At 40.2% G+C, this 11,023-nt stretch overlaps 1 pseudogene; it reads left to right on the forward strand.

The window, feature by feature from the left end:
* Positions 1 to 217: 217 nt before the first annotated feature.
* Positions 218 to 6,535, forward strand: LOC122896643 (annotated as a pseudogene).
* The last annotated feature ends 4,488 nt before the right edge of the window (positions 6,536 to 11,023 follow it).

Below are 11,023 nucleotides of genomic sequence, written 5' to 3' on the forward strand. Positions count from 1 at the left end.
GTATTTTTCTAAGTCCACCCAGAGCAACATGTCTCTAGAGACGAAAAATTGCTTAAGCCCCAAAACCCGGGTTCTCATTGGAACCTATTCCATGTCCTAATCACAGAGTTTTTTTCCATCATGGATTTTCTGATGTCAAACAAGATGAGACTTCCAACTGAAGGCCTTTTCACACTCATTGCATTCATAGGCATTCTCTTCACTGTGAATTTGGATGATGGTGAATAAGGTGAGATATCCGCACAAAGGCTTCATCACATGTGGTTGCATTCTTAGGACTTTTCCCCATTATGGATATTCTAATAGTCATTAAGAGCAGATCTCCATCTTACCTTTTTTTTTTTTCCACATGGGCTGCACAAATAGGGTTTTTTAGCACTCTAAATTCTGGTTTGTTCAATAAGGTGTGAACTCTGGCCAAAAGCTTTTCCATATTCATTACACTCATATGGTATTTCTCTACTATGACTTTCCTGATGCTGAATAAGATTTGAGCCCCAAATAAATGCTATTCCACATACATCACACTTGTAAGGATTTCTCCACTATGAATTTCACTATTTCTTCACTATTTCTTCACTGTGAATTAAGAGATGACCTGTGACTGAAGGCTTTCTCATATTCATTACACTATAAGGTTGTCCCATTGTATTAGAGCTCTGTTGGCTAATAAGATGTGAACTATTGCTGAAAGTTTACCACATTCATTGTATTCTGAAGGTTTCTCCATATTCAGACCTTTTATGTGTCTTATATATGCTGCACTGGGCTCAAAACTAGGATTATATGAATCACAAGTTGGGGCTTTATCACAAATGGGATTTTCCTCTGATGACACAGCGTTTTCCCTCACATCAGAGCTCCTGTCACATTCAAACAATTCATAGTTCATCTCCCGCGTGGGGCTTAGTCCATCGGCCATTATTCTCAAACTGTAATCTCTGGAAGGAATGGGTTCCAGTCTTTCCCATGCTGAGTTTCCCTGGGATATCCCTGAACTGACTCACTTCTTCAAAGGCAGGGTCCTTCTTCAAAGAAGAGCCCGTGGAATTCTGGCCAACAAAATCCACTTGGGTTTAGCCTCTTCAGGTACTTTTTGGTTATTTTTAAGATTTTTATTTATTTATTTGAGAGAGAGTGAGAGCAAGAGAGATCACAGAGTGACAGCGAGAAGCAGACTCACAGCCAAGGAGGGACCCTGATGCAGAACTCGATCCCAGGACCCTGAGATCATGACCCGAGCCGAAGGCAGATGCTTAGCCCACTGAGCCACCCAGGCACCCCAGGTACTTTTTGGTTAAAAATAAGATTGTGTTCATTGGGGTTTATCAACTGAAATGATAAAAATAAAATTAATAAGTATCCACTGTTTTCTATATTGAGAATAAATTGACTGCCAGTCTGAAATCATGGAAGAAAGGATTACCGAGTTCAAACAAATGCCCATTTGCCATCATATTAAAGGACAGGACGAGCAAGTTGAAAAACGGGTTTCTGCCCCTGCCACCACACTGGATGTGTGTGTGTGTGTGTGTGTTCGCGCGTGCACATGCACACACACACACACACACACACACGATATGCTGTTTTTAAATTCCCCCATATACTATCATATATTTTACAGTGAGCCAGGAAGAATGATTCCATTTCATAAATCAGGAATCAGAGACTAAAAACAATAAATATCACACTCGCATGGCTAGTAATAACAAATCTTGGACTAGATATCATATTTTGAGTACTGTTATTTTTTGTAACATGAACACCAATTTGTATTTGAATTCATACAGAATTTCCTACTACAGCTATAATACCTGGAAAACTATGTAAAAGATTTGAAACCTGTGAGAATTTTAAAAAGAGAGAGGGAAGACAATAAAGCAAGAATATTTGTGTTTCTGCAATGCAGCAAGAATAAAGAAGCAAAACTGAATCCTACTCAGCCTTGAGAGTGCATTCCAGTCTGTTAGAGAGAAGGAAGGGAGTCGTCACTGTGGGTGAAAGAAATGATGGAGCCTGGCCAGAGTGTCCTGTACAGTCTAGACCACAGAGTTCTCTGGGGTAAGCTTATAGCCTTACAGTCTTGGTTTAGAAAGAAGATTTAGACAAACATCTCAGATCAGATGTTTCCTCTTAGACATCTCAAACTATGTATTGAAGTTAACCCAAAAGCTTTTATCCATCTGGGTGCATCTAAGTTACTCTGAGTCTCCAGGATTAGGAGGAAGGAGGAAATAATAAATGGAGTTACAAGTATGTATCAGTCAGGGTCACAGCAGGAAACCGATAACACTCAAATTGGGTAATTTCAGGAGAGTTTAATAAAGGAACTAATGCGGTGTGGGCAAGGGTATAGGAAAAACAAAAAGGATAATCAGCATCCCCAGGCTAGTAAATGAAGGGTGATTTAGCAACTCCAGGCCCAAAGGACTGAGGGGAAAGAACTTTAATATATATCCCAAGCCCAAGAGAGCAAAGTATAGAGGGACACTCTATAGAAGCTGGAACCTTCATATGAAGGATGTAGCCAGCCAATGATGAGCCTACACAGAGGGAGCTCAGAGGCATAAATGTCACATCACTCTCCTACCCTTTGACCTGATAGAGCTTCCCACTGGACAAGCTCAGTCAGAAGCCAGAGGGCAAAGTCAATTCCTGGGGCAAACAGCAGGATGTAGAAGATTGGGAAATGGATCTGGAGACACAAATGAAAGACATAGAGCAGAGGGTGTTTAGATGGTTGGATATATTTACCTGGCTTCCTCCAGGTAAGAATGGAACCATATAATCAAGTGATTTAACCTTTTTCACCATCTCCAAAATCAATCAATAATCCACTTTGGTGAACCTCCGACAATATTTATAACAAGATTCTCAGAATAGAGCTTAAATACCAGAGGTTAAGGAGGAAGGAAGTAGGAACTGGGAAACCATTCCATTTATTAGAGTGAAACAATATAAAATATTCGGAAGTAAATTTGACAAGAAAAACAGAATTATATGAAGAAAACCATAAAGTCTTTTGGAAAGACAGAAAACAAAATCTGACCAATGAGAAAGATAAACTATGTTCTTGGATGAGAAGATTTCATTGATATCATAAAATTAGAATACAATTAATTCAATATTAACTAGATTGCACAGGATTTCTTATTTTGGAATTGTACAAAATAATCTAAAGTTTATTTGGAAAAATAAATGACCAAGAGCAGGTAAGATTATTATGAAAAGGAATAGTGAGGGGATCTGCCTTAGTGGATATGCTATAATGACAATATAATTACATACATGTATATATAATTAAATATAAAATGAAGGTGGCAATTAAATTTACATATAATTGACTGTTAATAATATTGAACTGCTATCGTATAGCATGTACCCTATAGTACATCACAGAATCCAGCTGAATTAGAGTTAAATATATGAAAACCAATATGAATGTTTCAAGGAAAATTAGGAAGCTAGAGGTACAATATAGGAGTCAGAGAAATCATCTACACTGGCAATGGTGAGAGTTCGAAAAGATTAAATTTGACTACATACAAATTCAAATTTTTTGAATGACAAGAGATATCATTAATATACAAATACAAATCAGCAAATATATTTTAATAAAGATGACAAGGGTTTAATATCCAAACTATATAGAAAGTAGTCTGAAAAACTGACTAGAAAAAAGATAACCTAACTTAAAAAAAATGGGAAAAGGATAAGAGGAATTCACAGAGTAGCAAATCTAAACTGCCAGTATATTAATAAATATGGGTGGAGGGAGCCAAAAGTCTATGGTAGTGAGATAAATGCAAATTAGAGAAATAATGAGATTATTAGTTTGCATACATGAGATGGTTAAACATTAAGAGTTATAATTCTAATTATTGGTAAGGATGCAGCGAAAGGTTATTCCTATACACTGGTGGGAAAATTCTCAAGTCTTAAGACTTTGGGAACTTCAGAGCCAAAACTTGTAAAACCGTGTATTAAAACAACACACACACACACACACACACACACATCTTGTACTCGGTAATCCAACTCCTGGCTATCTCTTCCATAGAAATATAAGCACAATATATAAAGTCATATGTGTGAGGATGTTTATAGTAATACTGGAAACAAAATTAAAGGCTCATCAAAACAAGAAGTGTAAATAAGCTATAAGATACCTACACCACAAATATGATACAACCATTTAAAACAATGAATTAGAACTATATAAGTTGACTTGGAGACATTTATACAAGGTTATCGTTATATACATAATATACAAGATATGGAGAAGTATAATTAATACGATACCATTGTGGTAGCAATAAAAAAAAAACTATTATGTGTTTATACATGCATGCATGTGTATTTCTATCGTGATTGATGATAAGAATGCAAAATAATATAGAAGGATACGTAATAGATTATTAAAATGGGTTAATGAGGAGATTCTTTTTTAGAAAAGAAGGAGGTGGAAATTCAAGTCCAAAGTAAGGAAAATAGTAGACTGCATTAAAAAGGGGGACATGTATGTATAACCACATTTATGTTGTCATGTGTGGAAAGGTGATGAAATTAAGATAATTAAAATATTAAAGCAGAAATATGATAGCATGATTTCAAATTAAAATGTTCAGCAATATTAAAAATTAAAGGTGTGATTCTTCACCTTAAAAACTCAATAGATGGGGCACCTGGGTGGCCCAGTCAGTTAAGCATCTGACTCTTGGTTTTGGCTCAGCTCACGATTTCATGGGTCCTGACATCGAGCCCCACATTGGGCTCTGTGCTCAGTGGAGATTCAGCTTAAAATTCTCTCTCTGCCTCTCCCTCTGCCTCACCACCCCCCATCCCCTGGCTATTGTGTGCACACGTATGTGGGCATTTGCACGCTCTCTCTCTCACAAATATAAATTTTAATTGGAAAAAAAAACCCAATGGATGGAACAGAAGGAACACTTCCTAACTCACTCTATGAGGCCAACATTACCCTAATACCAAATTAGATAAAGACACTACAAGAATGGAAAATTACAGACCAATATATCTCATGACACAGGTGCAAAAATATTCAACACATTTTTACCAAGTCAAATCCAATGATGTATTAAGAGAATTATATACCACAGCCAAGTGGGATTTATTCCAGGTACGTAAATCCAGTTCAACATGCAAAAATCAATTAAGGTAATCCATCCCATCAACATACAATCATACGGTCATATTGTTCAACGCATAAAAAACATTTGACAAAAACGCAAAAGCCATTCATGAGAAAAACTGTCAGCAAAGTAGGAATACTGGGGAAATTCCTCAGCTTAATAAAGAACATCTACTAAAAACGTACATATAACATCACACTTCTTAGGGATTAACCAGATGCTTTTCTGCTAACATCAGGAATAAGGACAGGATGTCCCTTCTCACCAATCCTATTCAACAGCAACGTCCTAGCTAATGTAAGAAGATAACACAAGACAAGAAAATGTATACAGATCGGGGCACTTCTGGTGTCCTTTCTCCTATGAGGACCTTGGGCCCTGGATCCACATGTGAAGGGTGCAATCTCTAAACTGGAGTGGGGTAGAAGCAGGCCAGCCCCCCTTCTTGCCTTCGGGGCCACCGGCCTCAGGATCAGACCATGGCCCAGAACTTGAAAGACATAGATAGAGGGACATGGGCAAGGTGCTAAAGTTGCTGCTGGAGGCTGGCACCATGGCCTACAGCACTCATGGGTCTGTTTCACCACAGAAAGTGGGCACAGAGTCATTTTCTCTAATCAGATGAGGGCCTTCACTTCAGGACCCCCTGGTTCCAGTACCCCATCATCTATGACATTCAGGCTAGACCCTAAAAAATGTCCTCTCCCACAGGCACGAAAGACCTGCAGATGGTAAGCATCATCCTGTGAGTGCTGTCTCAACCCAATGTCATGGAGCTTCCCAGCATGTACCAGTGCCTAGAGCTAGACTAGGAGGGGTGAGAACTGCCATCAGCTGACAAGGAGGTGCTCCAGGATGGTGTGGCCAAGTTCAATACCTCGCAGCCAATTATCCAGTGAGCCCAGACATCCTTGTTGATCTCATGGGCACAGACAGAGAGGGCTGAGGAATTCGGCTTTATCCTGGTTGATCTCATGGGCGCTGACAGAAAGGGCTGAGGAATTCGGCCTTATCCTGGATGATGTAGTCATCACAGAGCTGAGCTTTAGCTGAGAGAATATACAGCTGCTATGGAAGCCAAACAAGTAGCCCAGCAGGAGGCCCAGGGAGCCCATGTTCAGGTGGAAAAAGCAAAGCAGAAACAGCAGCAGAAGGCTGTGTAGGCTGAAGGTGAGGCTGAGGCCACCAGGATGCTTGGAGAAGCCCTAGGCAAGAACCCTGGCTACGTTGGACTGTGCAAGATCTAGGAAGCCCAGAACATCTCCAAGAAGACTGCCACATCACAGAATTGTATCTATCTCACTGCTGAAAACTGTATGCTCAATGTACAGGATGAAATTTTTGCTTTGAAAACCGACAGCCTTATCAAGGGTAATAAATGAGTCTCCCCAGCCCCAGAGAAAATGTGAATCTGCTTCCCCCACCCCTGGTTCTGAGGAGCCAGCGTGGGGTCCAATAGACCTCCATCCTGCCCCCAGTATCATGCCATAGTCCTCTCTGTGTCAGTTCTCTCAGCCCTTCCTAGATGAACATAGACCGGCCAGTTTTCAAGGGAATGACCTTTCTCTTCCTGGTGTTGGCCAGGGGTGTTGGGACAGTATGATTTCTGAGTGATTTCGTACAGTATTGGTTCCTCCTTCTAGGCTGAGGGGGTGATAACCACCATCCCCGGAATTCTCAATAAAAAGAAATAATGAAAGCTATACAGATTGGAAAGGAAGATATAAAACTGCCATTGTTTGCAGATGTCATGATTGTCTATGTAGAAAATTCCAAAGGGTTCTAACCCAAGATGCCAATGTAAGAAGATCCTGAACTTACCTCCTTTGTGGACATAGCAAATCTATACCTACTTATACAGCAATTCCTCCTGAAGAAGAATGGAGAGCTGACCGAACAGCTTCTGCACAACAAAAGATAGAGAGACCACATAGAGAACGTTGAGCCAGAGACACAGTAAGGGAATCCCACCCCCGACGCTGCCACTGCAGTGAGGAGAGAGAGTACAGAGGGACCATGAGCGGATTCATCTGCCCTGGGGCACAGGAAAAAAAAAAAAGCTTAAAAGATGGCTTAAAAGAGCAACTAGAACATAAAGGATCCTGCCTCAGATCTCCAGCAAATGGCAGGGGAGCTACCAGAACTCTCTCTGGGTCACGGGGCCTGGCAAGTGCCATGGCTTACATTCCTCCACCACCTTGATAGCCTGGAAGGGAGCAGGGGCCAGGTGCCATAGCTGGCCTACCACCTCAGTGAGTCCCAGCCCACATCAGCCCAGGAAGTCCCACCAAGGCAGCCACAGTGCACGGCACAGTGGGACACACCTGGTCAAAGCTCACTACAACTCCAGCTGACATAGGTGTGAAGCACCCCAGAACTCTCCAGGCCCACACCACTTCAGCACCAGATGACTTGCTAGTGCACTCCTGGCACAGAGTACTCTGGAACCTTCTGGCTCCTGTCTTCTTTGGCTCTAGTGACACCACCAGGACACACCAGTTCATGCCCCACCTCGGTTCCTGCCATGCAGTGAGGGCATCCACTGTGCTGAGCACTGGCAGACCACCACCTGCTCTCACTTCAGCTTCAACTGTCCTGCCAGGATACCCTCTGTGTGGAGAGCCCAAGAACCACCCCAGCCCATGCCCACTTCACCTCAAACAATCCCATGAGGACAGCCCCAGCACAGACTCCCCCAGGATCCAAGCCCACACCAGCCACAGCTCCAGCTATCCAGGCAAAGTCACCAGGCACACAGTCTACACAGGGAATGAGCATACAACCATTCCTGGAAGGTTAGAAGAAGCAGCTGTTCTACCTAATTCATAGAAACAAACACAGAATGTCAAGCCAAATGAGGAGACAAAGGAATATGTTCCAAAAGAAAGAACAAGCAAAACCTCAGAAAAAGAACTAAATGAAACGGAGATAACCAATCTACCTAATAACAAGTTCAAAGTCATGGTCATAAAGGTGTTCACCAGGCTATAGAGAAGAATGGATGAACTTAGTGAGAATTTCAACAAAGAGAAAATATATCAGGGTGCCTGGGTGACTCATTGGTTAAGTGCCTACCTTTGGCTCAGGTCACCATCCCAGGATCCTGCTCAGCGGGGTAGCTGCTTCTTGCTCTCCCTCTCCCTCTGCCGCTCCCCCGCTGGTGCTCTCTTGCTCTCTCCCTGTCAAATAAATAAATAAAATATTTTTAAAAAGAGATAGAAAATTTATTGGAAAAAAAAAGAGATAGAAAATTTAAAAAAGAACCAGTCAGGGTTGAAAAATGCAATGACCAAAATGAAAAATGCACTAGAGAGAATCAACAGTAGATTAGAGGATACAGAATAACAGATCAGCAATATGGAAGTGTAAAGGAAAGCACCCAAGCTCAACAGCAAAAGGGGAAAAAAAAGATCTTAAAAAAATGAAGATAGGTAAGGGATGTCGCAGACAACATCAAATGAACATCAAATGCAAATGAATATTTGCATTTTGGCCATCCCAGAAGGAGAAGAGAGATAGAAAGGGATTTAAAAAACAAAAAAACTAATTCAAAGAAAGAACAGCTGAAAAATACCCTACCCTGCGGAAGGAAACACATCCAGCTTCAAGAAGCACAGAGAGTTCCAAACAAGATGAACCCAAGGAGGTCTGCACCAAAACACATAATAATTAAAACGCCAAGGATTAAAGATGAAGAGAAAATTTTCCAAAACAGCAAGAGAAGGGTGCCTGGGTAGCTTAGTCAGTTACATATGCAACTCTTGATTTCAGCTCAGGTCATGCTCTCAGGGTTGCGAGACTGAACCCCATGCTGGGCTCAGTGCTGTGCATGGAATCTGCTTAAGATTCTCTCTCTCCCTCTCCTTCTTCTCCTCCCCACCCCCACTTCTCTAAAACAAAAACAGACAAACAAACAAATCAAAAACCAAAAACAGCAGGAGAGAAAAAAACTAATATGGACAAGGGAAACCCCATAAGGCTCCCAGCTGATCTTTCAGCAGAAATTTTGCAGGCGAAAGAAAGTGACATAATATATTCAAAGTGATGAAACCAAAAACTTACAACCAACAATATTCTAGCCAGCAAGGTTATCATTCAGAAATCAAGTCAAGATAGAGAGTTTTCCTAGGCAACTGAAACTTAAAGGAGTTCATCGCCACTAAATTGGCCTTAGAAGAAATACTGAAGAGAGTTTTTGAAGTGGAAAAGAAAGGGCCATAATTACAAGTAAGAAAATTATGACATGAATAAATTACAAGAGGAAAAGTAAACATACAGGAAAGGTAGTAGAGCACTCACTTAGAAAGCTACTATACAGGTTAAAAGACAAAGTAGTAAAATCCATCATATCTGAAAAATTAGTTAAAAGGACTCACAAAATAAAAGATATAAAATGTGACAACACACACATAAAATGTGGAAGGGGGAGCAAAAATTAAGTTTTTTAAGAATGTGCCCAAACTCATGTGACCATCAATGTAATATAGATTACTATATACTTAGGATGTTCTATATGAACCTCAGGATAAACAAACACCAAAATCCTATAATAGGTACACAAAACATAGGGGCGCCTGGGTGCCTCAGTGGATTAAGCCTCTGCCTTCGGATCGGGTCATGATCTCGTGGTCCTTGGATTGAGTCCCACATCAGGCTCTCTGCTCGGCAGGGAACCTGCTTCCCCCTTTCTCTCTGCCTGCCTCTCTGCCTACTTGTGACCTCTCTCTCTGTGTCAAATAAATAAATAAAGTCTTTAATAAATAAATAAATAAATAAATAAACATTTTAAAAATGTATAAAGGGAAGGAAAGCCAAGCATAACACTGAAGAAACTCATCAATCAAATGAAGGTGAGCAAGAGAAAAAGAAAGGAACAGAGAAGAGCTAGGAGAACCAGAAAACAACTAACAAAATGGCAGTAAGTACATACCTATCAAGAACTACTTTAAATACAAATGGTCTAATTGCTCCAATCAAAAGACACAGGATGGAGGAATGGATTTAAAAAAAAAAAAAGCAAGACCCCACTACATGCTGCCTACAACAGTCCTACTTCAGACCTAAAGACACATACAGACTAAAACTGAAGGGACAGAAAAAGATATTCTATACAAATGGAAGTGAAAAAAAAAAAAAGCCAAGGTACCAATACTTATATCACACAAAGTAGACTATAAAACAATGTCTGTAACAAGAGATAAAGTAGGGCATTACATAATAATAAAGGGAACAATCCAACAAGATGATATAACAATTTTAAGTGTCTTTTCTCCCAACACCGGAACACCTAAATACATAAAGAGCATGCTAGATATTAACAGATATAAGAACTTTAACAGATATGACGGGAGAATCATCAGGAATACAATAATAATTAGGGACTCGAATGTGCCCAAACTCATGTGACCATCAATGTAATATAGACTGCTATATACTTAGGATGTCCTAATTACATCAATGGATAGATCAACCAAGAATAAAATCCATAAGGAAACGGTGTCTTTGAATGACCCAAAGGATCAGGTGGACTCAAAAGAGATACACAGAACACTCCATCCACAAACAACAGAATACACATTCTTTTCAAGTGCACATGCATCATTTCCAGCCACAACAATATGAAACTAGAAATCAGTTATAAGAAAATACTGGGAAAAAACACAAACATGTGGAGGCTAAACAACATGCTACTAAACAACTAATGGGTCAACAAAAAAATCAAAGAGGAAATAAAACAAATGCAAACACAATCATTGGCACATGGTGACCACATTTCCAAGAAGGAAATTTAGAGTGATACAGGCCCACCTCAAGAAACAAGAAAAAAATCTCAAATAAACAATCAAACCTTGTACATAAAGGGACTGGGA

The sequence above is a fragment of the Neovison vison genome, chromosome X (assembly GCF_020171115.1).
Source record: "Neovison vison isolate M4711 chromosome X, ASM_NN_V1, whole genome shotgun sequence".
In the NCBI taxonomy this organism is placed as follows: Eukaryota; Metazoa; Chordata; class Mammalia; order Carnivora; family Mustelidae; genus Neogale; species Neogale vison.